The 26,749-nt window shown below is 36.3% G+C and overlaps 1 long non-coding RNA gene across 1 annotated transcript in view; it reads left to right on the plus strand.

Moving 5' to 3' along the window:
- Positions 1-26,247, plus strand: part of LOC148976857 (uncharacterized) — a 62,997-nt gene extending 36,750 nt beyond the window's left edge. Inside the window, exons 2-3 of the long non-coding RNA XR_016145927.1 lie at positions 25,332-25,389; positions 25,877-26,247. This is a non-coding gene — a long non-coding RNA (uncharacterized LOC148976857). The remainder of the gene's footprint in view (positions 1-25,331; positions 25,390-25,876) is intronic.
- The last annotated feature ends 502 nt before the right edge of the window (positions 26,248-26,749 follow it).

The raw sequence follows: 26,749 nt of genomic DNA on the forward strand, positions 1-26,749 counted from the left end.
GAACTCGTCTCAGGGTCGTCTCATTTCAGTTCAGTTCATCTCTGCTGTATGCACATAAACTTACTTGTCATGACTACTTTGTTGTGTAGAATTCTGAAAATGTCATCAATTACAGTAAGTGGAAGTGAATGCAGAGTAAATACCTCTGGTATTTATTTATGTGATGGCCTGCTCTAATGAGAAACTCTAGGTCTGCGCGCAAAGCAGGACATGCCCTTTTGATAACCCTGTGGTTTTCAGCCCAGCCAGTACAACCAAAAATGAAACATCAAGCATATGACCTTGTGACAATAATGATCAAAATTGTTCTGTTAATACAGAACAGTCTACCCTGTATTGCTCGCTGCACCATGTATAATTCATAAGTGAGCTCAGCATTGACTCTGTGATGGGAAATATAGTGCATCTCTAATGGATAAAATCATCGAAAACCAGAGAGCAGGTGTCCTAACTATTGATAGGGCAGTCTTAGGGGAAACGTGAGGCTACATTAGTGTGCCAGGCAGGCTACGGTGTAAATAATAACCAGGCTGTAAGGTAATTGTCCTGTGAAGGAGCAGCCGGTTTGTCTTTATGTTTATATCTGGGAGCAGATGTACAGCTAGATGCCCAGATACAATGAACCTTTTTCTCCTGTGGAATTAAGAGGTGATTAATATCCTTCCACGCATCAATGATAATGCAATTATTAGTCCTGAACATGATCACTTGACTTCCCAAAATGGCTTGGTTGTTTATGCGCAGATAAATTTGTCAGATCATTTTTCTGTGCTGAGAAGTGTGACCCAATTAAAACGAGAGTGTCTGGAAAATAAGTCACTCAAGCTTTTGACACGGTGGAAGACAGCGTCAGGTTTTCACTGTGTTACATCATTAACTCACACACTCTGTGGGAAGAAAAGCAGTAAATATTTTGTGGAGTTGGAGTTGGTCAGTCGCTGTCAGTAACATGCTGGTCATCTGGAGCTGATGGTCTAATCGAAGCCAGACCAAGGGAGACAGTTGTGGCATGGCGTTGGTGTAGTATTTTAGATATTCAAACTCACCCTAAACATAGGTGAAAAGTTTGCTTCTGTATTTAGAACCAGTTTTTGTTAACACTTTATTTTACAGTGTCCTTGTTACATGTTACTTGTTCTTACCATAGTAATAACAGTAAATTAGGCATAATTTCAACTAACCCTCAACCAAATCTTAATCCTGCCCAAAATCCTATAGTAATTTGGTTAATTAATATTACTTAAATATATAATTACAGTGTAACACCTTAAAATAAAGCTTTTGTGGTATGCAGAGGATGGGTACATGGTGGCCATAAAGGGATGGACATGGTCAGAAACGATGCTCAGGTAGGCCCTTGGCATTTAAACGATGCCCAATTGGCACTAAGGGGCCTAAAGTGTGCCAAGAAAACATCCCGCACACCATTACACCACCACCACCAGCCTGCGCAGTGGTAACAAGGCATGATGGATCCATGTTCTCATTCTGTTTATGCCAAATTCTGACGCTACCATCTGAATGTCTCAACAGAAATCATGACTCCTCAGACCAGGCAACATTTTTCCAGTCTTCAACTGTCCAATTTTGGTGAGCTCTTGCGAATTGTAGCCTCTTTTTCCTATTTGTAGTGGAGATGAGTGGTACCTGGTGGGGTCTCCTGCTGTTTTAGCCCATCCGCCTCAAGGTTGTGCGTGTTGTGGCTTCACAAATGCTTTGCTGCATACCTCGGTTGTAACGAGTGGTTATTTCAGTCAAAGTTGCTCTTCTATCAGCTTGAATCATTCGGCCCATTCTCCTCTGACCTCTAGCATCAACAAAGGTATTTTCGCCCACAGGACTGCCACATACTGGATGTTTTTCCCTTTTCACACTATTCTTTGTAAACCCTAGAAATGGTTGTGCGTGAAAGGCCCAGTAGCTCAGCAGTTTTGTGAAATACTCAGACCGGCCCATCTGGCACCAACAACCATGCCATGCTTAATTGCTTAAAGGTGCAATGTGTAACAAAGTTGAGTATCTATTAACAGAAATGCAATATGACATCCATAACTATGTTTTCAGTGGTGTATAAAGAACTTACTTAATTAACCGTAATGTTTTTATTACCTTAGAATGAGACATTAATAGCTCCATAACCGCGGGAATCCCCTTCTATGAAGGTCGCCATGTTGTGACGTCATATTCCTACCGTAGCCGAACGCGAACACACAGTGCTACAGAACGCGTTTCATCACTACCTTGAAAGAGAAGTAGCGGAAAGCTGGAAGCTAGCCTTACACTCCGTGAGTAGTGACTTTTCCCTTGTGAGTGGTGTAAAATATGTAGTTGGGATTGTTTCATGTAACTTAGTTCTCCCTCGCTGTGTTATGGGTTTGTTATGTTGGGGATAGATGTGCTGTTACGTTCGTGAGACAGCTGATGATTAGTATTCATGTCATTGACCGTAAAACAGTACGTTACAGGAATCACTAACCCGTCGATAGAGACTTTTACTAAAGTCTTTTATCACTAAAGTCGATCGCGAAGATTTTTCAAAATCAGAGAAAAAAAGCCTATTGTGTGTAGTAAATAGTATCTATGGGATGCGGAGATGACATGATTGTAACAGCGCGCGCAGTTCCGACCTTTGGACTCATGCGGACGAGTCCCAGCTCAGCCACAGTAACAGCTCATATTAGCCAGCTAAACTATTACTACCCTGTTAGAAAAAATATATAGCTGCTCCCTCGCTGTATTATGGGTTTGCTACAGTATGTGGGGAGAAATGTGCTGCTGGTTACGTTTGTGAGACAATCAGCTGATTAATATTATTTTATTAAATTATATATTAAAACCCTTGATCCTCACCTGACTATGGCTTTGTAAACAGTATTCATGATGTGGTTTATAATGGACTGTGGTACAGAAACAGTGACAATGTTACACACTCTTGGCTTACTCTGGCTATTCTCTGCTGTCTCAGCCGACGAGATGTTTGTCCCGTTTTAGCAACCGTAGCTTCTTCAAAAGGGAGGGGTGAGCAGTGGGCTGAGCCCTTAGTGCAAACCTGGTGCAAACTCGCAACCGAACCACTAGATGTCGCTAAAAATCACACATTGCTCCTTTAAATCACCTTTCTTTCCCATTCTGACATTCAGTTTGGAGTTCAGGAGATATATATTTCTATATATACACTTGCAAAATAATTTATTTGTGGAATTTACTTATTCAAATCTGATTTATAATTTTTTTTCAAAATCCTGTTTAGTACCTCCCTCAAAGTAATGGTCCAAGGGGGGAGAAAAAATATTGAACCTGCAAATAACTCTAATACATAAATAACCACCCCGTTCACATCCTTTAGCGTCACATAGAACGCTATATGACAAAGCGGCGCTATACTACGCACATGGCACCCTTTATCGTTAATATTTACGCGAACCCAAGGCATCATAAATCCTTTAGCATAATATGAGACTACCCTACCCTACCCCACACCTAAACCTAACCATCACAGCGTGTGTTATTTTAACGATAGCGGGTGCCATGTGCACAGTATAGTGCCGTTTTGTCATATAGCGTTCTATGTGACGCTAAAGGATGAGAATTCGTTGAAATAACAGCAGTAATTTTGTGCTCCTTTGAGTATGCATTTATAATGGAAGTTAATACAAATCATTCAGCTGATTCAACTAAAAGCATTATTCGACTTTTTTCCTCCTCTGGCTTTTAGTATTTTGTCTTGAAAAGATGTGATATTTTTTTCTTCTAAATGTTTTATCGGCGATGGCAACACGTGAGATGTGTTTGTACTGTTGCAGCGTAACTGTGCTGCCCAGCATGCAATTAGCAAAGCAAACTCGGTGCACACTACACGTTTGCCTTTGAAGATCATTCACTGCTGAATTCTAGGATCTGTTCAGAAGATTATAAAAGCTTTACTAAAGCAGGGCCTCCTACACTGTGCAACGATTATGAAGACAGGTTGCAAACTGCACTATCATCTGCATTTTAACTGCCAGCCAAGTAGTTGTGTGGTTCTCTGGTTGGCCCTGTAGATTACTAAGGAGGGGAATGAAACATACACAACTCAAAGATTCGAATTACAGCAGGCTGTTCCGAACCGCATGGCCTGCCCACACAGCACTCCAGACTATCATTACAGGGCTAATAAAGTGATAAAGCAAAAATCCCACATTCTCTGACAATGGCTGCTTTATCTCTTACTGCAGTTAAGCAGATTATTACCTTGACTGTTAACCTGAGTGGTGTCAATTTAAATTTGTAAACTTAAACAAGTTTCATCTGCTTATTTTCTCTGTAAGCGTAAACAATTATTCAAAAGTTTGGCGTCGGTAATATTTTTTAAATATGTTTTTAAAAAGAAGGCTGTATTTATTTGATGACATTTTTTGAAAAAAAAAAACAAAACAGTAATTTTGCAAAATAATGTTGTAAATTTATAATCTTGATATGTGTGTGAATTTTCAATGCTGAATTTTCAGTCATTACTCCAGTCTTCAGTGTCACATGATCCCCCAGAAATCATTCTAAAATATGCTGATATTGTGTTCAATAAATATTTATTATTATAATCAATGTTGAAAACAGTTTTTCAGTATTTTGTAACGTTATATAAATGATTTTATTGTCACATCTGATTTATTTAATTTGTCCTTGATGAATAAAAGTATACATTTATTAAAAGAATTAATAAAATATTACTGACCCCAAACTTTTGAATGGCAGCGTACCTTGCGATAAGTTTCATAATATGAAAGAGAAGATTTGGGGGGGTTATCACTAAAGAAATTACTGCAAATCATGTGCAAACATGCCCAAAACATTTTTAATGAACGATTTGCACTGCATAATTTCACATACTTGCAGACTACCTTGATCTGACACACTTTACAGCATCATGAATCACGGTTGTGTGCCATTCACAATTAAATTGAGAATGGCTATCAAATTCCAAATTCAAATTCTATCTTAAATAGGATGCAGAATTTTCAGTTTGAATTTCACTGGTATATAGATGGATAATTAATTAAATCCCTTTCCTGTCACTCTAATTCAAATTCAATTTAAATTCAGTAGAAAGCAATCCAGTTCTTCAATTCTGAATTTCAAAATTTGTATCCCATCACATGTAGGTACCCAAATTGGCTATTCTCCATTTTTTTAAATCACACATGTAAATTCCCTTTGAAATTCAATAGTTTGCCATCTTATTTCCACAATGTTGATTGCATTAATTTCAACACAATTTAGTATAAGACCTATTTTAGAGCATTTTTTCAATAAAACAGGTGTTTCCTTAAAAATACTGCTCAGTTAATTGGTGCAATTGTTTAGTGTGTTCAGAATCAGTTGATATTGTTGAAAGAATCTGGTTGAGATCATATTCTTTTGAAATACGCAAGATTGAGGTTTTAATTCTCCCAATGCTTTGCGTTTTAGGTTTTTAGAGCTTAATTTCTTCGTGGATGTTAGCAAGTGTATATATTGGAAATGGGTCTCTCTTGGCATTCCTGATGCATGCATGGCTGAAGGGAAATCACTCAGCGTCTCAGCCCTTCTCCTCTCAGTTGAGTAAGAGCCTCTGGCCCTGTGTAGTTCTCCACGGGGGCCTCATCCTTGCCTGTAAACCATGTTTAAAGATCATAATAATTTGAACACTACTCATTTCAACTCAGTGAAAATGATGGCATAGGGAGGTTGAGCTTTGCTACAGACACACGGATGTCAAGGGAAAGCTCAATTGGAATTCAGAGAATTCTCCAATGAATCAATTTTTTATGAACACAGTGAGTTGGCAATGAAAAAAGATTACTGGTATTTAGTTAAAAATCTTTTTTTGACATTTCAATTGTTTCAATAATTAAATCAATGCTAATTACCTACGTAGAAATGGAAAATAAGATATTCAGTGCAAGAAGAGTATGATTCATTAAAAATATGGCATGACACAGTAATATTATAGTTTCCCTCAGGACTTGCAGTGTGCGATTCAGCATGCTTCCATGACTATAAAGTAGATCCACCAAGTGGTTATTTAATTAAGATAAACATCTTTTGAATCTCAATGAATAGTGAAGATTAGCTAGTTGCCACACATTATTTTTGTCCCAATTGTTTGAGATGGTGTATATATATTATACAGTACATTGCTGTTAATAATTGTATTGGTTTCACTTGAAAAGCTTACAATTGCCAAATTCCACTTGTGTTAATTTACCCCCTGACAGCATTCACTGCTATTGGGTTCAAGGCACTGGAACTGTTTCCTTTGCAGTAACCTACAGAAAAAAACAACATTTGACTTTCAGAGATGAATCACTTAAGGAAGGTTCACTGAAGTAAAACATGTCACAACTATCCATGGTAATCTCTACTGATGTTACGCTTGAATCAAAATGGGCCATTGAGAATTTTTCGGATGGAAAATAATTCCAAAAGCAGATGACCAACGCAACTTGGAGGAAGCTAAAAGAGGAATTATTTTTCTGTGGTTTTCTCATTTCCCACCCTGATTCATTTGTTGTGTCTGTTGAAGGGGCTTGTTTAGGACCTCTACCATTTCCCCCAGCATGCCTCAGCCAGCTGGCACAGACTCGAGTCAACCATAAAGTCTGTTAGTTTAAGATTTAACACACTGGCATGCAGTCAGAATCGCAGACAGAAAGCCAAGATCCCTAAGAGACAAGATATACTATATTGAGAGTGAAAGCATGCCATGCTTATACAGAAACCACAATGTCATTAAATCGTATTAGTTAAAATGAAAAGCACAACAAACCCTCTGAGTAAAATCTTTGAGAATAAGATTTTACTTTCAAACACAGGAATTTGTATTAGATTGTAGCAGTTCATGACTGTGTTCAAATTCAACAAATAACTGATCAAATGGCCTCAATCTGTGTGACAATGATCAGCAGGAAGATTAAATGGCTAAGGCAATTTATGTCATTTTCGGTTTTGCGGCGGTTACGCACATCATGTGTTAATGCTCTCAATAATAGGCAGCAGTTTTCAGTAAGCTGGTTCATGTAATGAAGTGTCATTAGTTTATCCCATCTGCCAGTGCATTTTTGCCATCCAAGTGTGAAAAACTCAAAATAGCAGGTACAAATTACTTCCCGTTGCTTTTGGCTACATCAGTCTCGTTTCCAGTGAGCTGGAAGTAACCCCACCCCCCCCCCCCCCCCCCACATTCTCTGTACTATGCCTGTGGGCCCTGAGAAAGCACATCCCATAATCTTGTTGGCTTGTTTCCAGCAGGCTGTCCCATATTCAACAGGACCTGTATTCAATTCCATAGACGCAGAGTTTCGGAATTAACTTTTGCTTTAATATATGGCAGATCCGTTAAGAGTCTTTGATGTTTAAGATCAGTCGCCATTATCGTTTCGTAACCCGTTTCTGAGACGTTCTGTGCGTCTGAAATGGCAAGTGACTATTGGATTGTTTGAATTTAAAGAAGTCATATACAAAATGTCTATAATAACCAGCTGTTAAACATATGTCCTCCTAACTTGAGACTTAAATTTGTTGTGTTTGCTTCGATTCTTTACCTTTTCCATATGCAAGTTTTTTGATACAATTTTATATTGATATATTATGTGCAGTATGAATAGGTGAGAACTCGTACTACATTAGAGTAAATGGAAAATTGGTTTGTCACTTTAATGGTTTTCTTTGCACATACTAAACATAAAGAAATCGATTACTGTTTCCGTTTAAAACTATTTCCTGGCTTCCACCTATGCCTGTCAATCTCATTGTATGGGGTTAAGGACTCTTCAGGGTGACAGGAGGAACCATTTCCTAGTTTTGGTATGGCATGCCTTTCTCTGCTGCGTCGTAACATGTTCTGCCTCCCGTCAGTGTCTGAATACGAGTGGAAGTGACTTGTCAGGACATGTTTCCATAGCTTTGCTAACTCAGGGCAGTGTCATAGTAAATAGGTTGTCATTTCACTAGCAGCCTTTACATGGACCATAATTATAATAGACTCTTATACTGGCAACCCAGACTGATGTAATCTCATTAAAGTTTCATTTACATTGGAAGGGGTGTCTTTGACAATCTTTTTGATATACTGTATAGTCTTGTAAACATTAAATCTGCGCTTGGGACTTTCTGTGCAGGAATAAAGTCAAGACATTTCATGAAAAGGAAACTGTAAAGTTTAAAGTATGATTTAAAGGAGTTTCGTCATTGTTTTACACCTTCAACCAAATCCAGCAGTAAATCTTTTGAATAAATAGTATCTTGAAAGCGCACACGCAAAGACTTGTCTAGATTACTCGAGATAATAAATTAGAGGGGTGATGAACTGAGAAATCTAATTTTCCTTGAGCTTTTGACATCTAAGGTCATCATATTATGAGAATATCCTGTAAGTTTCAGAACTGAAAATGTCCTTGTTAGTCCAATAAAGGTTTTTATTGACACCAGCCTCAGCAAACGACTCGTTTTTCACGAGTGGGGAACTATGACGTCGAAGGGGTTAAAACACCACCCCCGCAGAAGAAGATCAACGCCTACTTCAACACGGCCGGTTTAGCCCCGCCCATCGATTCGTGCATTACACGCATAGCTAAATAACATAGGCCTACCTCGTGATGACAAACTGGATCGAGAGTGAAACTCATTATAAAATGCAAAACTGCGATCCACTCACAGCAGTGGGCGTTTACTTGCAAGTCTTCAATGCGAGACGCCCATAAAAACCGAGCGTTTTTGAGCTGGGCTCAAAACTAGGTTAGAAAATAGCCTATAAATAGTGTCATTTGGTTAATTCAACGAACGAAATGAACAAGTTGACTCGGGAAAAGATTCGTTCATTTTGATGAACGAGTTCGAATAGGAGAGTCACGAACGCGCATCACACCCTAACCCTAACCCTAACAGAGCAAGGCGACCATTTGAGCTTATAAAACTTAAACTTTGTTATTTATTTTTAAATGAGCGATCGTTTCGCTTGATAAGACCCTCATTCATCGTCTGAAATCTTTAAAGCCTTTTGAGCAGTTTGCACTGAAACTGTCTTTTGGACCTTGAACTGTTTGGTTCCCATTGAAGTCCATTATATGGAGAAAAATCCTGGAATGTTTTCATCAAAAACCTTAATTTCTTTTTGACTGAAGAAAGAATGACATGGATATCTTGAATGACATGGGGGTGAGTAAATTATCAGCAAAAGTTTTTTTAAAAGTGAACTACTCCTTTAAATTCCATTTATATTAAATTCCATTCCTATAACTTATTCATTTTGGATGTTTTTTTAATGTAAAAACCAAGCGGACGTCATAAGTTGACCTCAGACAACAATATAAAAAAAATTAAAAAGCGAATTCATGACCCCTTTAAATTTTATTTAAAAAAAAATGTTTTCGCTATAAATCTATATTAAGAAACCTACTCAAATTATCTAAGTGACAATAAAAGCTTTAATTCTTAAACTAATTGTTGTAAGTTCAAAATATTTGTTGTGTTTTGCAGAAGAATGTACGTCATACAGTTTTGGAATGATATACTTGTGTGTGTGTGTGTGGGTGTACTTCATTTTAATTTTTGGGTGAATTGCCCCATTAATATTAGAGACCAATAGAATGTGCAAACCACGAAGAACTGATAGTTTATTAATTGGCTGATAAAATAATGTCAAACTGTACATGGATATCATTTATTTCCTTCCAAATAAACCGGTACATCTAAATGCAAGTAAAAAAAAAAAAAAAAAAAAAAAAAACGTAACAAAAGGGACTTTCTACTGGAGTTCTGTGTGGAAAATATGGACCGAAAACCTCGGACACTTGGCTTTCCATAAAACAGACATCAAATAGCTCTCAGCAGAATTCAGCTGCGGCCGCTCTCCAGAATAGCATAAGAGCATGTCATATCTGAGCCAGCACAAACCAAATAGTTTGTATTGGATTATGTGAAAGAGCTTGTGAGCGTACAATAGCAAACAAAAGGATGATATACACCCGCTAGTCTTGGGGTAAAGAAGCAGGCATCCGTGTGCTATGTGATTCTTCTCTGCAGGTTCCGTAGTGAATGAATAATAGAGAACAAGGGCATGCTTGCTCAGTGAGCGCAACCCTGCCTGTCAGAGTCACGGATGTGAGGAGAATCATACCCTTGTTTTTTTCTGGAAAACGTCCTTGTATGTACGTCATATAAATGGGGGCCATGTTTAGTCCTCAATGCAAAAGAGCCCCCCCCCCCCCTGACCAAATCCTCGCTGCTCCTAGATTAGAAAAAAAAAATAACAAATGGCTCTTGGAGAATGTGTTTTTGTTGCAGTTGTGGCCACAACTCTGGGTCAGGTGATCTGCCGCAGCGATTCCCCCGGGGTATGTGCTTCGCTCTCTTTCGTAGAAATTTACTGAAGCAATAAATCTGGTGTGCTTGTGGAGAAAAATTAAAGTGGAGCCTCCCAGGAGGCGGAAGGGAAGTAAGAGAGGGATATAACAATGCCTACAAGTAGAAATCCAGGCTAACCTCTACGGAGGTTGTGTCAACCCTGGCACAAAAGCTTTGGAACCTGGAGTCATGGCTCAAGGGCTAAAGTCCATTTAGTGGGGACAGCGGTTCATAACGCCACAACACTACCTGGGAAGTGGGGTATTTCTTTTTTTTTCAGTGCACGTAATGTTTGTATCCTCCCTTGAGTACAAATATAGCTTGTACTCAAGTACAAAAGAGTACAAATATAGTTCTTGTCTATTGAAGGATTAAGAGGGTCGGAGGCTGATTTTGAAATAGAATTGGTTATGTTCCTCTGTTCTAAGTCCCATCTGTCCATCCACCCATTCATCCATCCCATTGGTTTTTACAGTAACTTACTGGCAATTTGTACACTCCATCATTTGTTTGTTTGTTCATCTTATCGTTTGTTCATTCTTTTATTAATTTGTTCTATCATTAGTTTGTTCTCTCAGTTCATAGTTAGTTTGCTCTATTATTATTAGTTCATTCTTTTCTATTCAAACTTAGAGTAGTTCACTTTTAAAAAACTTCTGCTGATAATTTACTCACCCCCATTTCTTTCATTCTTCAGTCGAAAAGAAATTAAGGTTTTTGATGAAAACATTCCAGGATTTTTCTCCATATAATGGACTTCAGTGGGAACCAAACGGTTCAAGGTCCAAAAGTCAGTTTCAGTGGAAACTGCAAACTGTTCAAAGGGCTTTAAACAATTTCAGACGATGAATAAGGGTCTTATCAAGCGAAACGATCGCTCATTTAAAAAAAATAAGAAAGTTTAAGTTTTAAAAGCTCGAATGGTCGCCTTGCTCTGTTCTGTGATGCACGTTCGTGACTCTCCTGTTTAAACTCGTTTATCAAAATGAACAAATCTTTTTTTGTGTCATTTGGTTAATTCAACGAACGAAATGAACGAGTTGACTCGGGAAAAGATTCGTTCATTTTGATGAACGAGTTCGAATAGGTGAGTCACGAACACACATCACACCCTAACCCTATAACCCTAACAGAGCAAGGCGACCATTTGAGCTTATAAAACTTAAACTTTGTTATTTATTTTTAAATGAGCGATAGTCTCGCTTGATAAGACCCTCATTCATCGTCTGAAATCTTTAAAGCCTTTTGAGCAGTTTGCACTGAAACTGTCTTTTGGACCTTGAACTGTTTGGTTCCCATTGAAGTCCATTATATGGAGAAAAATCCTGGAATGTTTTCATCAAAAAGCTTAATTTCTTTTCGACTGAAGAAAGAATGACATGGATATCTTGAATGACATGGGGGTGAGTAAATTATCAGCAAAAGTTTTTTTTTAAAGTGAACTACTCCTTTAAATTCCATTTATTGCAGCTACACAAATTTCCCCAAATTGGGTTGAGCATAATCAGAGTAAAATAAGATATATAGATTATTTTTGGTTAGCTGTAAGAACTAAATGCCAAAGAAAAATGTACTGTAGGTCAAATCATTTCACTAGCACATGTTATCAATGACTGCACTAATGAAACCACAATCTGTTGTGATTCCTTTCAAGTGGCATTTGGTTTTGTATCACGTTGCACCGGCTGTTTACAGCCTGGGCGAGTACTGTCTGTTTGTTTTTCTTTTTCATTGGGTTTTTTAGGTTTGCCACATTTCCTCTTACAGGCACAGGGTTGTGTGGAGCGAGGGAATGGTGCGGTAATAGCTGTTGAATGCACTGGCTGTGCGGCTCCTACCGCAGGGCCCACACATTCCAGGGATTACTCTTATTACCAACCATTCTCTCAATGGGGAACAGAGTGGCCTAATGAAATATTTAAATGGATGAGGGGGATAAAGCTCTCCATTACTGAATTAAATTTTCAAAATGTTTGTGCTGCTTATCGTTGAGTATACGTATGTGTGCGCATTAGAGAAACTGATTAAGAGTATGCAATGATTATCAGCCTTATAAAATAACATTTCAGAATCGCTGCATGTTCTTAATAATTCAATAAGTAATTGATTTAAAGCCTGTGCAAATGTACTTTTTTCCTGAGATCTCAAGGGTGGACTCTGCAAGACCACTCATTTATTGTTAATTGCAATTCCACATCATTCAGGTTCATGATTCACCTCTTTTAGCCAATTAGTGATGTTATTATAATCTGAAATCTTAAACTTTGAAGGTGACACAATTAATATTTCAAGTAAAATCTATAGGATTTAGCCCATAGATGAATTAACACCACAAAAGATATTCAGAAGCATGTGTCAGGTTTCAAATGAATGTTTCCTGTAGAAATAAACCCATCGTGAGCACAGTTGGAGTACTGTAAATTGAATGGGTATTGCTTAGCTTGAATCCAGGACTTGTAATAGCCCATACTCCAATGTTAGGTCTGCCTGTACATCCTGAGCAAATGATATCCTAATGGGATTTCTCGTGGAAATCTATTAACCTTGAGTCCACCCATAAATTTCATGCAGTTTAGCTAAATGATGACTGTAGAGAATGGCACCATGTAACCAGTGGGTGTGAAGCCGCAGTTAGATCAAGGATGATTTGATGACCCTCCTATTCAAACAAGGTTATATTCAGATTGCTTGCATTAGATCTTTATATTTGACAAAAGATGAAATAACAGAACAGTGGTATCTGTGAAACAACGATTTCTTTATCACCCGATCATTTTGAAATGTAATTGACATCTCAAACAATAATACATTACTCACATTTGCAGTGATTGATCAAGATTTTAAACCTCTATTATGTGATGTTCTGGATCATTAATTGGAAACCTCATGATGTTTATACGGGTAATAATAAAGGAAAGACTTTGAATAAACAAAATAAAAGGGGTTTTCTTGTTCACTGGTGGCCAATTTGAAATCTGTTTCTGGCATAGTACACAATATTGCATCAATTTTCTTCTGGATTATAAATTATTGGATATTATAGAAGTACATGGAAATGTAGACAATTTAAGTAAATGAAGTAAATCTATTGGATCCTGTCATGTAGCAGTAATTGTAAACTGTTATGCTAATTTGCTTTTTGGTAACTAACATTTTTAGCATTCTGTCATCAATATAAGGTGTATTCTCTTAACTTTACTATGAATATTTCGATTTTCTATTCCATCACAGCACAATGCAGGTAATACAACACTTTTTGGGATTATTTTTGGACATTATTTTCCAACATTTTTGGATTAGTAATGAAGTTTTATGCGTAATATGTGAATCATTGCTATTATAATATTTGCATTAGGGTTAAAACAGGTGATCATGTTGTGATAAAAAGGTAATTTTTCATTCTTTCTTTCTTTCTTTCTTTTTTTCTTTCTTTCTTTCATTCTTTCTTTCTTTCTTTCTTTCTTTTTTTCTTTCTTTCTTTCTTTCTTTCTTTCTTTCTTTCCTCCTCCTCCTTCTCCTCCTCATCTTTCTCCTCCTTCTCCTCCTCCTTCTCCTTCTCATCCTCCTTCTTCTTCTTGTCCTCCTTCTCCTCCTCCTTCTCACCCTCCTTCTCCTCCTCCTCATCCCTCCTCCCCCCTCCTCCTCCTCCTTTTCATCCTTCTTCCACTCCTTCTCCTTTTCCTCCTCCTTCTTCTCCTTCGCGTCCTCCTTCTCATCCTCCTTCTCCTCCTCATCCCTCTTCCTCCTCCTCCTCCTCTTCATCCTTCTTCCACTCCTTCTCCTTTTCTTCCTCCTTCTTCTCCTTCTCGTCCTCCTTCTCCTCCTCCTCATCCCTCCTCCTCCTCCTCTTCATCCTTCTTCCACTCCTTCTCATTTTCCTCCTCCTTCTTCTCCTTCGGCTTCTCCTTATCCCCCTCCTCCTCCTTGTCCTTCTCCTTCTTCTCCCCCTTCTCCTTCTTCTCCTTCACCTTCTCCTTCTTGTCCTCCTCCTTCTTCTCCTCCCCCTCCTCCTTCTCCTCCTCATCCTCCTACCCTTGTTCCTTCTCCCTCTCCTCCTCCTTCCCTTTCTCCTCCTTCTCCTTCCCCCTCTCATCCTCCTCCTCCTCCTCTCATCCTCCTTCTCCTCCTCCTTTTCTTCCTTCCCTTTCTCCTCCTTCTCCTCCTTCTCCTTCCCCTTCTTCTCCTCCTCCTTCCCCTCTCCTTCTCCTTCTCTTCCTCCTCCTTCTTCTTCTCCTCCTCCTTCCCCTTCCCCTCTCCTCCTTCTTCTCCTTTTCCTCCTCATCTCATCCTCCTCTTCCTTCTTCTCCTCCTCCTTCCCCTCTCCTTCTCCTCTTCCTCCTCCTCCTCCTTCTCCTCCTCCTTCCCTTTCTCCTCCTTCTCCTTCTCCTTACCTTTCTCCTCCTTCTCCTTCTCCCCCTCCTTCCCTCTTTCCTTCTCCTTCTCCTCCCCCTTCCCCTTCTCCAAAAGCAATGACTTAAACTGGCCAGGACTGCACTTTAGTGATTTTAGCCTTAATACTAGCCCAAGTTATTTTTCTCTTAGCTTGACCTTACAAAGTCTAGAGCACACAATTTTGGAATAAGATGATGGATGTTGTTTTTGTCTCTACAAAACAAGCTCTACTGCAGAAAATGTGCCAAAGAAAGTTTTTTTTTCTCCACCAAAAATCCTTTATATCATATAACTGCCCTGATGGCACATCACTTCTGATGGATTTGTTATTGCTACAGACGTATGTTGTAGACTGTGTTACTGCATTCTGTGTCTTGGAACCATATCCTTCTGGAAACGGCGGGCTTAATTAATTCTTCCATAGAGTCTGATTGATAATAAAAGCCAATATAAACATGCGCCCAGCAGTCAGGAGCATGCACTTCATCAATCAATTTCGCACTGTAAGGAAGCATTTCCAGCCTCCTCCAGCTGCCTGTGTGGAAAGACAAGTCAATTGTGCTGTGCTTGACAATACTTATGAAATGGTTAGCTGGATTTCAATCGATGGCAAAGATTACCCAGTCATTTCACTGTCACTAGGGAAATAGTAGAGACTGAAAAGGGAAGTCAACTATCTTCTACTCTCTTCCAAAAACCATGCTGCCCGTGACTAATGACATCTGCTGCCTGTTTTTGATGTCTTGAGCGGAAATCGTTTAATGGCAAGTTAAAGACTGGTAAAGTCAATGTAAATTACTGCTTGCAACCAATTTTTACTTCCATTATACCACATGGTCACAATCAAAGAGAGACAAAATGTGAGGTGGGACTTTTATTATTAGGAACCATTTCTAATTATTAATCATGTATGTGTGTGTGTATATATATATATATATATATATATATATGTATATATATATATGTATGTATATATATATGTATGTATATATATATATATATATATATATATATATATATATATATACAGTATATATATATATATATATGTATGTGCGAGTTTGCTAAAACACAATGCTTAAATAGGTACTTGGCTATTAGTTAAAGGGATAATCCAACCAAAAATGAAAATTCTGTCATCATTTACTCGCCTTCAAACCCATATGAGTTTCTTTCTTCTGCTAAAGACAAAGGAAGATATTTTGAAGAACCATTGGAACTTTGGCACCATGTTTGGTTCCAATCGTTCTTCAAAATATCTTCCTTTGTGTTGAGTAAATGATGACAGAATTTTCATTTTTGGCTGGAGTATCCCTTTAAAGTCCCCATGTTGTCAATCATTTTATCTCTTAAAACTCATCTTTGATCACCAAAATTACATTCAAATGTTTTTCTTGGAAAAAAGTTTCTTCGTGCCTTAAAATAGCTTGAATTTAACACTATTGCCTCATTTGCTACACGTGATTCTATGAATATGTAAATCCCCCCCCCCCCCCCCCACTCACTCACACCAGCTCAGAGATTCACTCGTTGATGAACAAATTTTGTTGTGATTGATAGTTTGAATCAGTGTGATTGTAGTTTTCAATTACAAGGTATGTTTGTGACGTTACAGGGCGTTTTTGAGACTGTCTTTGGTTCACTGCAAATTTAAGGAGAAAATACTCAACAATGGTGCTTATGAATGTGCAAATGTTTTGTCTTAAAGCATATTAAACACAGCACACAGACATATGAACAAAATTTAAAAGCTTGATTTTCTAGTAATGTTTGTGGTAGAAAGTTCTGAGAATGTTCCCTCTTAGCTGGGATGGCTTAAGTAATACCAGCAGAAGAGGAAAGTCATTTCAGATAAAGAGCAAGGTATTACATTATGATTGATGATTACCAAGACAAGTCGTTTTTTTCTTTGGAATAGCGTGAATCGAGCAAGCATAAATGAATCATTCACATTAAGAGCAGGAATGTGCATTAGGAAAGTGAATAGGGTCTATTTTCATGTTGACTAATTCTCGTTCTGGTTAGTTGAAAGTCATATTGTAAGAAGGAATGGAAGACCTGCTTGGAAGAACTTCTAAACTGATGTTGAAAAGTGAGTGGGCTCATCTGGCTGTTTTTTTATTTTATTTATTTATTTTTTTTTACTTTTGTACTGTAGCTTTGTGTTCATACTTTCCTCAGTTGATTCTGTGATATTGGTTGCATGCTTTATGTAAAATGTATGCAGCTTTTATAATGAAAGTAGAAAATAGTGGTCTACAATGAGAGTAGTATTCTAAGACTATACTTTTATTTTTACTTTTTTTTCAGCAGTTGAATACAAGAGAATCAAGTTCATTTTGTTTCTAATTTGAATGGTTGTACTCAATTCAGTCAGTGAACTTTCAGCAACACTAAATATTTGAGTAGAGATTATTGTTTAATGTATTAAGAAATGTTAATGTTCACAGTTCTCGTAAATATTGGGAACTTTTATGGTTTAGGTATAGGTTGAACTTAATTAGTTGGATTTTACAGATATTAAATTGATGAGATACTGAAGCTGAAAATTCAGCTTTGTCATCACAGGACAGGAGTTTGGTACATTTGTAAATACAGTGAAATAGAGAACAGTTATTTTAAACTCTATCAATATTTCACAAATTTTATCAAATAAATGCAGTCTTTGTGAGGCTATTTTCCATAATTATAAATTCACTGACTTTACTATAATATAGTATTTTTTTATTTGCCTAGACTAGTGTGTTTTTTGTCATCATATCCTATGTTCTGACTGGGCGATTTCTATTAAAAAAAATATATATTTTTCAGTCTTTTTATGATATTCAATTAATGGCTTTAAACTTGCTGTTTTTGCTCAAGTAGTCTAATGCTCTTTATTAAGCGTAATTACAATTTTGAAAACATTGCACGTGTTACTTTTGTTGCGGCAGCAAAATCATGTGATTATCATGTGAATATATCGTGAATATTCAGTACATCGCTAGCTGTGAGGATGATTGGTTGTGTGAGTGGAATATAAATAATTAACACCATCAAACCAATGGGAATTTGCATCTGACCAAACCACAATTATCTTCATAGTGTAAATTTAAAACAGCAAATCTGCCTCTTCCATTTAAGCCATTGAGCAGGCTGAAATGGTTTTGCTTCTAACACTCTCTAGTAGAGCTCATGGGTCAGCTCACATGTGAATTCTGTGAGGAAACATCAGTAAAAATACGGGTGGGAGCCGCCGGAGGCCAGCACCAATATCAGTGAGTCTGAGAGGACACATGGACGGAGGTCAGAGGCTATTCCTGGGAGATTAATGTCATAAATTACACTGCATTTTCGACTGATAAATTCATTGAGCTATGCTATCAAAATAGAAATCCCTGTTCCGGTAATGTCATACAGTGAATCATGGCATACAGTAAACAGCAAACCAATTCTAGCTTGCTCCAGGTGGCTGATGTTCCTCCTTTGGAGCCAAATGTGTGACATTTTTCGACCTAGAGAGAGGAAGGAAATTAAAAACGGAAAAGTGGTGGAAATCGAAGCTGAAATTCATGCGAGGGGTTAAAAAAGTGGTGGTTGTTTGTTATTGTTGAGGTATTTTAAGCATACTAGATTTGAAGTCTTGTATGATGTCAATTATATTGAAGGAGTTGCCAATTATAAAAATATATTTAAAGTCAGCATATCAAAATGGATCATTCTTGTTTTTTTATGGTATATTCCTCAGCAGCCTGTCACTCAAATGAGATCGCAATGATCATTTTCTTAATTTTTAGTTGTTTGCGAAGCTGTTTCCCTTGTAGTGTATATAGGGAAGAAAGGACTACTTTCGTTCATCTTCGGAAAGACAGATGAAGATATTTTTGTAGAAATCCAAGAGATTTCTCTCCCTCAATTGGCAGCTACACAACTACCACCTTGACGCTTCAAAAAGTTCATAAAGAGATTGTAAAACTAATCCTAATGAATTTAACTGTTTATTTTCTGAAATGTTCTTGAATTTCAGATTAAATTTAGGCTTTTATTCACATAAAAACATTGACAGGGGCGTAGCCATCATTTCAAAAGTGATTGGGGCAGAATGTCAAGTGTAATACACTGAAAAAAATAATATGCTTTATCTAATCAATAAAATTGTGGCAACATATTACAAGCAATATTATTAATTAAATTGTACAAATTAGAATTAATTAGAATGTTAATTTGATTAACTATTACTCAATTCTAATTAGTTCAATTTAATAAATAATATTGCTTGTAATCTGTTGCCACAATTTTATTGATTAGATAAAGCATATTCATTTTTACAGTGTACCATTTTTTTTTCAGACTTTTGTTGACAGGTTTTTGCTTAATTGGCTTAATATGCTATTTATTTTTAAAGCAATAAAACAGAAAGAAAGAAAGAAAGTTGTCCAGTATTTATATTGCACTTGCAGGGTTTTTCCTGTAAAAGGCGGAGGTGGTAAAATCCTGATCATGTATTTTAATAAGATAATAAAATGTGTATTTTTCATAGACCATCATATAGTCAACTGTGTTACCCACAGTATTTTTGTAGGTGGATCTCGATACCTGTAGGGGGGTCCGGGGTAATTTTTCCAAAATTACATTCTCTAAAATTACATTAACAAGTCTGTTTTACTGAATTTAAAACTTTCCAATTGAAAACCTTCAACTATCCCTTTGAGTACATTTTGGTCAATAATAATAATAAAATCAATAAAAATTCAAGTTAAAATACTATTCCTGTTATCTTAGTTATAAGGTTAATTTAAAACCTTAAAAGTGTTCAAAAAGGTGACCTGTTTTAAAACACCATTATTTTTTTTTCAGTTCCATTCCAGTATTGATAATAGTGCAGAAATTACATGCTTCAGCTTCACAGCTTTGAAAAATCATTTCTGTTGCTTAAAAACATCAGGTCCTCTTTAGGGAGAATGAACGTCCTACCGCTCCACGGCTTTATGAATGTAACAGTTGTCCAAAACATCTTGTTCAGACCAACTTATCATACGACAGTTTTGCTTGAGAGCACTTGCAAAATGTAGCTCTTCAGACAGCAGAACACCATCTGTCTGATCTAACAAGCGCTGAGCAAGATCTGTGGGCCCATGGAGATAAGCACTGCAACATTTATTGCCCCATCCTCTGTCAACTCAACATAGACATTCAGAAGGCCAAGAAGACCATTTCCAAATGATCCTGAACAAACAGTCTATTGTGGTATTGATGTAAATTTACAGGATTTAACTGTAATTTAAAACCTTATTCAGAGTTTTAACCATGAAATCAGCAGTCATTTTCTATCACCTGAGTTATGAGCCAATCAGAACTAAATTGGGAATTGCTTTTAGATTCCAATTCATTTTTAACTGAAGGAAACGAATAGCTGCAATTCAAAGCACATTATATATACAGTTGTGGTCAGAATTAATGGCACCCCTGGTAAATATGATTAAAAATTCACAAAAATCTAACCTTTCATTGAAGTAAAAGAATTGGAAGTGGGGTCAAATCACATTATGAAATAATTGCTTTTATCCAAAACACACTGACCACCACAATTATTTGCCTTCTCCTATAATGCCTGATGAGTTTGGAGAACACCCGACAAGAGATCAGAGACCATTTCTCCATACAGAATCTCTTCAGATCCATGTTGGCACTTCTTCTCTTCAGTTCACTCATTTTCTATAGGCTTCAGTTTAGGGGACTGGGATGCTCATGGCAGAAGCTTCATTTTGTAGTCAGTGACCCATTTTTGTGTTGATTTTGACGTTTGCTTTGGACCATTGGATCCAACCACGGCCCATTATAAGATAGCTAAAGCCGTCAGGTTTAGATTTTTTATCTGTTGGTATTTGCTATAATCCATATTACCATGTATCTGGACAAGATGTCCAGGACCTCCAGCAAAAAAAATAGGCCCACAACATATAAGATCCAGTAGTATATTTAACTGTAGGCATGGGATATTTGTATCCCTGTTTACACCAAACACATCTGGTGGGTTTGCTGCCAAAAAGCCCTTTTTTTGTTTCATCTGACCATAGAATTTGGCACCTTTTGAAGTTCCGTGTCTGACAACTAAATATGCTGGAGTTTATTTTTGGAGGAGCAAGGAGGATTTTTCTTGAAACCCTCCCAAACAACATGTGGTGATGTAGGTTGTTTGATTTATTTTTTTAGGCTTTCTGACCCCAAGACTCAAGTAATCTCTGCAATTCTCCATCTGTGGTCCTTGGAGAGTCTCTGGCCACTCAAAATCTCCTCCTCACCAGACATTAAGACAATAAAGACACACGTCCTCTTCCTTGCAGATTCGTAACATAGTTGATTGGAACTTCTTGAAGGAGTAGTTCACTTTAAAAAAAAACTTTTGCTGATAATTTACTCACCCCCATGTCATCCAAGAAATCCGTGTCATTCTTTCTTCAGTCGAAAATAAATTAGGGTTTTTGATGAAAACATTGTTCAAAACATTGTAATGATAATGAACTACATGCACATATAGGGTTGGGATGGTTTAGGTTTGTTGCTTGTAAATAAGCACAATTTAAAGTAGTTACTATAATAACTAAATGTAATGCGAGTAATAAAGGCACTGTAAAATAAATGTCACATTTCCTAACTAAATGTAGCCTATTATTAAAAAAAAACAAAACAAAAAAAAAACCATCTTATTGACCCCAAACTTTTGAATGCTAGTTCGGTGACTTTATACACAATCACTTTAATTTTCCCAAGTCATAGTTTTCATGCATCACTTAAAGTAAAATATAGAACCACTGCTCTAAAAATACAGTTAAAGTATCTAATAGTTAGGAATAAAATGCATTTACCCACCCCCTTTCTCACTCTCTTCCACCGCCGTATATTTGTAATCATTTTTCATTGTACAAAAGCAATTAGCCCAGAATAATCACACTCATATTGTTCATCGCGCACAGTCCACTCTCATTGTGAAGAATATTGCCAGTTTGTTTTCTGTTCTGCAACAGCTAAATTGAAATTTCCCTGAAAACACATTTTTCAATGACGCTGATGCAGTTTGATCTGTGTGCAAATAGTTCATTTGGCACAGTAATAAGCAGTGTGTACGACAAGGCAGAAAAGGCGCGGAGCATAAGTGATGTACACGACCCACATTAGTTTAAAGTGTAGATAACGATTCTGTCAACAGTGATGATGATGATAATAAGGTAGTTTAATTATGCCGCTCACTCTGAGTAATATAAAGCAGGTAGTGGTTGAATAGTTATGGCAGAGGGAGACAGATTCTCTGCAGCTGTGCCTTGAGACTCTCATTATGATTGCAAAAGTTTTCCTGTCACATTGTCACACAAGACCATTTGTCGAGACATTAATCCCCTGAAAATGAGATGTCTACCTCAAGAAGGTGAGCAATGCAAAATAGACACAAAAAAGGAGCACTTTGTACTGTTATGTAAATTCGCTAAGAAAACAAGGACATCTGCTGTTTATGAATCAGCATTTTCGCAGAGAGGGGGCTCTGCATTAATAGAATATTTAAACCCCATGAATTTGGCAGTTGTTGAACCAAATTGGCTGGATTAAAAGATCAACCATTTGATATTGTGCTGCAAATACTGTGTGATTGAATGCGATTATGCATCTTTGTTTTATTTATTTATTTATGTATTGTTTTTGCTAAAAGGAGTTTTTCTATTTCTTTCAGGTTCTCAATAATTTAGTCATCACCTCTCCTACATGCTTACATTTTCTAGCCCCAAAAAAAAAAAAACACACACAAAAAAACAGATCTAATAAATTGCGTAACATGTCTGGTAATCACTGAAAATAATTGGATAGTAAATTATGCAGAAGAGTAAATAACTTGGGTACACTGTCGGTCAATTACACTATCGGTCAAAGATTTTAATAATGATTTTGAAAGAAATCCATTATGCTCATCCAGGCTGCATTTATATAAACAGAAATACAATATAAATGTAATTAATATTTTAACAAATAACTTTTTTTCCATTTTAATATATTTTAAAATTAAATTAATCCCTGTGATGGCAAAGCTGAATTTTCAGAAACCATCATTACTGTCTTAGATGTCCTGTCCCATAATCCTCATTTCTTATTATTATGAAAGTTGAAAACAAGAATTGCTGCTTCCATTTTTGTTCCATATTTTTTTTTTCAAGATTCTTTGAATATATTAAAAGAACTGCATTTATTTGTAATGGAAATCTTTGGTCACATTATAAATGTCTTTATGGTCACTTTCGACAAATTTAATGCATCCTTGCCGAATAAGAGTATTAATTTCCTTTAAAAAAAAACTTTGAATTAAATTGTTTTTAATGACCCCAGTTTTTTTATGACTTTTTTCACACTGTAAAAAAAATTATATTATAATATGAGTTATGACAACATATGTTTTTACATTGCTTTAACTTTTTAAAATAAATTTATACAAGAAAATGTATTATTGCTGTCAAACGATTAATCGTGATCAATCGCATTGAAAATAAAAGTTTGTGTTTAAATAATATATGTGGGTGCACTGTATATAATTATTATATATATATATATATACACACACACATGCTTGTTTATATTTAAGACATATTTTCATGTATATACTGTAGAAAGATTTCTATATAATTTAAATTATATATAAATATAAATATTATATATATAAATAATGTTTTTTTCTTAAATATACATGCATGTGTGTGTATTTATATATATATATATATATATATATATACAAAATAATTATACACAGTGCACCCACATATGTTATGTAAACACAAACTTTTATTTTGGATGCGATTAATTGCGAATAATCGTTTGACAGTCCTAAAATTTATACAAGATTCAACTTATTTTTAAAGTCAGTTTAATGTAATTTAAGGTTGCAACCTTTTTTCTTTTTTTTTTCTTTTCTTTTTTTTACAGTGCAACATCATCAGGCTATATTTTTAACTACTCTAAAGCAGTTTAATGACATTTAAATATAATTTTATAGAATTTGTATTATCAAAATCAATGCATTATGATCATGTTTTAAATAAGATCACATTTTGGTCTGATTTGTGGCGCTCACAATGTTTTCTGGCAAACGACTGAAACATGACTCTGTCCTGGTCTTGTGGGGCTTTTTGCACTGTATACATTCCATAAGTCACTTCAAAACATATCTTAGTTATTATTCTGTGAATGGATGAGAAAAAGAGATAGTGTGCTGGCCCTGTGCCATGTATTTGGTGCAAATGGCTCCTGTGGCCTGAAGGAAGTTTACCTTTTTCATAAGCCGTTAATGATTTATTAAGGAGCCCTGACACAGAGTGCGGCAGAGAGCTTACACGCCAGCCTCATTTTTCTCAAGGTGACATCCTGCGGAGCCACAGAGAGCTGGAGAATTTTTTAGCTGGCTTGAACGTCTCATCTCCTCTCCCTTTTCTCAGGAAGAGGCGGTGGAGCTTTAGTCAAGTTGTCACACGAGAAGGTGAAGGCTGTTCTTTAAAACAAGGAGGCAGAAGCGTTATTTTAAAATACCACCTCCGCTGCTCGGGTCAGTATCCGATAAGATCTGCGGTATATAATCCTGCTTTCTACAAGAGTAAATCTCAGCCCAAACATGCTCTTTTTAAAGAGATAGGGAACCCTTTGGTAATAAGAGGACTGAAATGTCTCAGGCTTATCCCATTGCCTTGTCATGCATACAGTGTGACTGCAGATTTAACATGGGTTTAAAATCTCAATTCTCTGGCTATTTTTTATTTTATTTTTTACATAAATTCCCACCTCATTGCATAATGCCACCATTATCATATTTTAATTTTCAGTTTCTGCTCCTTTTGTCTGTTTGACCATGTTCAAAATAATACGTCAAAACTAAAACAAGTAACAATTTCTATATCAAGCTTAATGCTGTGAAGTATCACACGAGTAAGAGTGAAGCCATGCTAATAGTCCGTTCATTAAAAAAATATAGACTTTTAGTAACACTTTATAATCTGTTATCATCAATGAACAACACATCGGTGTACAAATATTTCAAATATATAAATCTTAGTTAATTTTAACATTTGCTAATACATTATTAAGATATATATAGTTAATGGACCTAAGCCAATTCGAACAAATGGTGGTATTTGTATTTACTAATGTTAACAAAGATAAATACACGTTTCTGCTGATATTATCCCATATCAGTTTCCATATCAATCGAACGGCCTAGCAGGAAAATTAGTGTCATACATTGTCACCCATTTTATACACCAGTTATTAATAATACTCTATTTTTATCTGTTATTATGTTATCTAGTGTACTTGAGAATTTAAGTCATAACTTAATTGAAAAGAATATAATAGGCGTTCCTCTGAGGAGCACCCTAGATTCAAATCTCAAAGGAAGCCTGTGATATATACAGTTCTCATTAAAAGGTATATTCTGTAGCAATCTACTTGTAATCATGCTGTCACACACTCACACACATTGGGTTTACATGTTTTATGGGGACATTCCATAGACATGATTTTTATACTGTACAAACTGTATATTCTAACCTTTAAACCTAATCTGTTTTACTCAGGGGGAAATGTATCCACAAGGATTTTGGATGTTTGCCATCATTGCCCCCATAATAAAAGGTATACCTGAAACACACACACACACTCTTTTGATTTTGGGTTATTATCTATATTATTATTATTTTTTTTTTGTGGAGTGCTGATTTTAATTTACGTTTCAGGATTATGATAACAAACTGGAAAGAGTTGAAAATATGAAGATATTTGTGTTAGCAGCATTTCTTTAATAACATTGATAGCGATAAAGCAAGATCCATTAATTGATCCATGATTGATTTCTTATATCAAACTATACAAAAACATTTAGTTTAGCTTCTACATAAAAAACACTATCCTAGTTATTTGTTACCTCACTATATTTAAAATTTAAAATTCACTCTTGAAGGGGGGGGGGGAAAACATTGTACACTGATGTAATATTCTGAAACGTATGGACTCACACAGATTTGTGAACACAGGAACATTTTTGGTGTGTCTGTTCTGTAAAAGAACCCATCCAAGTATGTGAACTCTTGAATTTAATAACCGGTTGACCCTCCTTTGGCAGCAATAACCTCCACCAAACCGTTTCCTGTAATTGCGGATCAGACGTGCACAACGGTCGGTAGGAATTCTGCACCGCTGATCTATACAGAACTGTTGCAGATCAGCAGGATTTTTGATGTCTGGTGTGAATCGCTCTCTTGAGGTCAAGCCAAAGCATCTCAACCGAGCCGAGGTCAGTAGTCTTGACTGGGCCACTCCTGAAGGATTATTTTCTTGTGTTGAAGCCATTCGGTTGTTGATTTACTCCTAAGCTTTGAGATGTTGTCCTGTTGCATCACCCAAGTTCTGCTCGCAGGCAGATGGTCTTACAGTACATTTGCCTGCAAAATGCTTTGGGATGGAGGTTTGAATACACACTGAAACTTAAAAAATAAAGCAGAACAATAAATTATGATATATGATATAAAATAAGAATAATATATGCTGTTTTTTTTAATCCAAAATACAGTAAAAGCAGTAATATAGCTTATTCAATATCACATGATCCTTCAGAAATCATTCTAATATGCTGATTTGGAGCTTTTTCAGGATTCGTTAAAAGAAACAAATAGAAAGTACAAAAGAACAGCATTCATTTTTTTTGTAGCAGGTTTTCACTGATCCTTTGATTTCTTAGTGGTCCAAATTAATTGAAAATCGTAACTCAGCTGGACAATTTGATCAAACCCTAACCCTACTCTCAGCATACTAATATATATATATATATATATATATATACAGTATATATATACTGTATATATATTGTATATACCCCTACCCCTTCCCCTAAATCTATGCCTATAACTTACCCCTAAAATCTTTGCGGTAAGCCTAAATATATTACACGCAAAATTCATGACGTGTAAACACACAGCAAAATTAGTGGGAATTATGT

The sequence above is a fragment of the Pimephales promelas genome, chromosome 13 (assembly GCF_988280905.1).
Source record: "Pimephales promelas chromosome 13, fPimPro1.hap1.1, whole genome shotgun sequence".
In the NCBI taxonomy this organism is placed as follows: Eukaryota; Metazoa; Chordata; class Actinopteri; order Cypriniformes; family Leuciscidae; genus Pimephales; species Pimephales promelas.